The sequence below is a fragment of the Puma concolor genome, chromosome B1 (assembly GCF_028749965.1).
Source record: "Puma concolor isolate L17-30 chromosome B1, mPumCon1.1.hap2, whole genome shotgun sequence".
Taxonomy (NCBI): domain Eukaryota; kingdom Metazoa; phylum Chordata; class Mammalia; order Carnivora; family Felidae; genus Puma; species Puma concolor.
In genome coordinates, this window is record NC_141670.1 from 158096897 (window position 1) to 158102198 (window position 5302).

The 5302-nt window shown below is 33.9% G+C and overlaps 1 pseudogene; it reads right to left on the reverse strand.

Moving 5' to 3' along the window:
* Positions 1-3956: 3956 nt before the first annotated feature.
* On the reverse strand, positions 3957-4049 carry LOC112859175 (U6 spliceosomal RNA; annotated as a pseudogene).
* Between the last annotated feature and the right edge of the window lie 1253 nt (positions 4050-5302).

Below are 5302 nucleotides of genomic sequence, written 5' to 3' on the forward strand. Positions count from 1 at the left end.
TGCGTTATTGCAGTGGTCTAGGACCAAATCCTGACATCTGAGGTTTCCTTGCATGCACTGTTAGATCTTGCAAGCTCTGATTCTAGCTTATTTCTTTAGTTTCATCTTATAATAATCTCTGTCATATACTGGTTCAGCCTCATAAACTTTTGGTTCCTGGGAGAGAGGTCATGCTTTCTTCACACATCCCTCTTTTGTACCTGTATATGCTGTGAGGGGTTTTGCCAGTCCCCTTCACTTAGGGGCATTTCCAGAGAACCCAAGAGATGGATTAGAGCATGTCATGATGCCACTTTGAGATCATTTTGTAACAATAAAACTCCAGTGTTCCATATTCCATTATGAGTTGGGTTCAAAATAGCTAATAAAACTTCCACGGAATGAGGTGTTAATGGAGGAGAGAGAGACAATACGACCTATTACAAAGCTTAAAAGTACCAATTGACAAGAATGAAAATAACACCTAAAATATGAAATAACTTTATATTTTAGCATAGGCTAATGCCTCAGACTTTATCAGAACTGGAGAGTTAGCTGCAAGTCCATAATACTGTGCTAAAATAATAGTGATACAGGTGATCAGCTGAGGAAAACTTTCAGTGTACAACAGAACAATGAACAATTATTTTAACTCTCTCCTTTGTTTACAGACTTGACTTTTTCATGTTAATAAGTATCCCAGAGCCAAGCTTCTTAAGTCATAAATAATACCACTTATTTTGCAATTCCTTTTTTTAAGTGTAGAAGACAGCTGACCAAACCAAAGCAAACAACACTAAAGTATTTCATAAAGTGTAACACATAGAGGCCAAAACAGAGGTATGCTATTATATCAATCCATGACATGGAAGACTTAAGTTCATTTGGACAGCAAAAGAGAGTGGTACAGTGTATTAATAGCATGAGAATGGTGAATTATTTCTTTATACTCTGGAAAACCAGCTGTGCTGAGACTTAGCAACAATCTTAAAATAGATGGAATGTGTGAAAATCTGGTCATTGTTGTCAACTATTTTCATGTTCTTTACTGTGATTTCCTTATATAAGGAGTATCCACTCCAAAGAAATTATGTGCTGCTTGTCAGAAAAATTTAAAGTTATGGAGATACAGAGAAAGAGAGAAAAGAGTCAAATATTTTTTTCAAGCAACTAGTTGTAACTTTTTGAGTTATATTGGCAGACTCGGTTGCCAGTTACCATGGTAGTTGAACCATACTCAAAGTTTTGACAGATTCCTGGAAAGTTAAAACAGATTCTCTATTTAAACATAAAAAAGTTGAAACTGGTAGACTTTTAAGGACTATAAGTTATGTATTAATCCACAACAATTAATTATTGACCTTTGAAATACTAAAGAAAGGAACTAGAGGTAATTTTTCTTCAGTAAATTATATCAATACAAGGATTAAAAAAATGAAGCTTAAATTGGGCAGCAAATGGCAATATTTGTAATAGTTGTGATTCGTTTTGGTAAGTTCTAAAGTGATTTTTTTGTTGTAATATACATAGTTTTAAATAACTCATTTTTTTTTGTGATTTCTCCTAGTCTGTCAAGCAGTTAGCAATTTCAAGGCTTTTGACCTTAATATATGCCACAAAAGATCTTCGTTTTGAGAGAATAACTGGTGCAAAGGCCAAGTCTATGTTACTCATTATGGTGGACAAATCTCTCCCAGACGCCCCAACCTATCTTGTCAGAGTTTACATGTAACTCACTCTGTACACTTCAGAAACAACAACGTACAGATCATTATCTGTCTACTTCTTATGCCTCTTGGATCTGAATTTCTGTTTATAATCTCACCTGGTTTTGAGTTTCCCCATTCTTACTACCACCTCATGACATCATTGAAAATGAGATTGAAAACAGTATCAGCAAGGTGAAAATAACATTTAAAATACAGTAACAGTTTTATCACTCCTCATAATATCAAGAATGTGGAGTAAAAACAAAATGAAACAAACAACTCATGCTTTGTGTGATGCACAAAAACTAAAGTTCTCTGAAATCTTTCCTAATTCGTAAAATGGGCATAATGTGACTGAATCTGATGGGCTATTTTAACATTGGGATAAGTATGTAAATCACGTCTATTCCTTAGTATATTATAAAACTTGGAGTTTTAGGAAATTTGGGATTTGTCAGGTTTTTTTTTTCAACCATGTATCTTATCCAATAGCAAAGCAAGTTGATTCTCGTTTCAGAATATACCTTTGAAATTATTTCTCAGTACCTTCCCCAATATTACTTTAGTCAAAATAATAACACAGTGAGAGACTTCTAACTCTATGCCCTCTTGCCCTTTACACCACTCCCATAATACTTAAAAAAAAAAAAAAAAAAGGAAAGTTGCTTTACATTATTCAACTTTTCAAAGACCTGCAGTGATTTCTTTCTACTTTTAAAATAAAAAGCAGTGTAAATATTCCTTTTCAGGCTACATTATTAGGTTCCTAGCTTACTAGCTAATCTCAAAAACAAACCAAAGCAAGGAAACCCAGAACTCCAAACCAAAACCAAAAACCAACCAAACAACAGAAAACAACATCCACCTCAGGGCTTTTTCATTGTCATCTCTGAATGAAACATTCTATGCAGATATTCCAGTGGCTTATTGCCTCAACTTGTTGAGGTCTTTATACAAATATTACCTCCACAACAGTTTTTTGATTATCCAAACTAAAATGATATTCCCTCTCACTTTTTAATTTTATTCCCACTGCTTATTTTTTCTCCATGACACTTAATGCTACCTACCATTATGTCATCTATTTATTTATTTATTTTTAATTTTTTCCCCAACTCTAGAATCTAGGCTCTCAAAGGGCATTAGGCTCATTTTGTTTTCTAATAATCAGTAATATGTGGTATATAGTAAGTACTCAATACTTAGGGAAGTAATAGAAAAACATGATTTAATGAATAGACTATAACTAAGAGCTATCAGTATAACAAAAATATAATACAAATTACCTTATATACGCCTCCAAACAATGAGGTGGGCATTTAATATATTTTAGATTTTATAGATAAAAATTGAGACCAAAAAAGCTTAAATTACTTGCCCAATATCTAAAATTACTCGTTCAATATCTTGTATCAAGTAGTTTTTTCAAACGTAGCTCTTTTGTCTCTCAAAGATCCTTTATCATTATCAAGAATACCACTTTCCTTTGGAGAATAGAGATGGAGCATGAGCTGATCAGTGATTTTTAGAGCAGGTTTCACATTAGAATTACCTGGGGAACTTAACTACTGAAGGTTAGACATCATTTCAAGACAACTGAATCAGAATGTTGAGAGTAGGGCCTGGGCATTATATGGTTCTAATTCTGACACCCTAGGTGTATTAAATCCAAACTTCTATTTGTAATGTCAAATCTAGTTGGTAGTTGATTTTTTCTTTCTCTTTTGTCTTTGTGTCATTGAAAAACAAACAAAAAACATTAGGGCAAATATTAAGTAAATTCATAAAATTAAATCAGACACACACAAAAAGTACTTTTTATGTCATTGATAAAGGTAAAAAGAAAGCTTTCCAGAATTGTAAAAGCAAAATAAATTCAAAATAACACCTCAATGTGATACTCCTACATGGACCCTCAAAGGATAAATGAAAGGCCAGTTTGAATCTATTAAAAGCCTTAAGTAGGGGCGCCTGGGTGGCGCAGTCGGTTAAGCGTCCGACTTCAGCCGGGTCACGATCTCGCGGTCCGTGAGTTCGAGCCCCGCGTCGGGCTCTGAGCTGATGGCTCAGAGCCTGGAGCCTGTTTCCGATTCTGTGTCTCCCTCTCTCTCTGCCCCTCCCCCGTTCGTGCTCTGTCTCTCTCTGTCCCAAAAATAAATAAACGTTGAAAAAAAAAAATTAAAAAAAAAAAAAATAAAAGCCTTAAGTATATATATACCGTATCACCCACAATTTTCTTTCTTTCTTTTTAAAAATTTATGTCTTATAAAAAAATATAGACAGTTAACGAGTTCGTGTGGGGGCATGCTAATCTTCTCCGTATCCTTCCAATTTTAGTATATGTACTGGTGAAGGGAGCACCCACAATTGTCTCAAAATTATCCTATAGAAATGCTCACACAAATGTGCAAAATATATATGTAATATTTATTTCAGCATTTTTATAATCTAAATCAATATAAACAAACATGGATAAGGAATAAAAGGACATTCTCTAGGTAGGAAAAAAGGACAAAAGAGCATCATCTTCCATCTCTGACACACATATTCACAAAACACCTTTAGATATAGAAAAATATTATTTCACAGGGATGTTTTAACATTGCAGTTTTGATTGACTACCTTCACTAGAAAAGTGACATGAGAGAAGGGCTCTGTCCTGTGCTGAGGTGCCAAGTTTTTGTTTCTGTTTCAATTAAAATATATGTGATGTATAACCTTGTATACATTTAAGGTGTACAACATGTTGACCTGAGACAGTTACATAGTGTCATATGATTGTTAATGTAGCAATAATTTGTATTTCAATCACATCTTGATTTTTTTTTCTTTTCAGTCATTGGAAAAATTGAGATTTAGTCCCAGCAAGTCTAATGATTATAATTCAAAATTATAGTCTGTTTTCACAACTAATGCATTAGGTCTGTAGAATTTCTTTACTCATTGCAAGTTCGTTTCCTTAAGCAACATCTCTCCAATTCTGTCACACACCCAAGACCCTCGTAACCTCATTTCAATTTCTGTTCTTACAAGTTTAGCTTTTTTAGTCCTCATATATAAGTAATATCAGATAGTATTTGTCTTTCTCTGTTCCACTCATCTCACTTCTCATAAGGTCTTCAGGATCTATCCATGTTGGCACAAATGGCTGGATCTCCATTCTCATGGCTAAAAAATATTCCATTGTGGATATATACAGCACAATTCTTTATCCATTCACACAGTGATGGGTCCTTAGGTTTTTTCCACATCTTGGTTATGGTGAATAAGTCTGAAATCAACAAAGAAGGTGCATATATCCCTTTCATGTCCTGTTTTCATTTTCTTTTCATGTATAACCAGAAGTGAAATTGCTAGATTGCATGATAGTTCCTTTTTTTTCTTAATGTTTTGAGGAATCTCCATATTTTTTTCCATAATGGCTGCACCAGTTTACATTCCCATAGTGCACAAGCAAAAAGTTCCCTTTTTGTACATCCTCACTTCATGCTATCTTGAGTATAGCCATTCTAACAGTGTAATATAATGTTTCACTGTGATTTTGATTGGCATTTTCCTGGTGATTAATGAATTTGAGCACCTTTTCATGTACCTGTTGGTCATTTGGGGAAAAA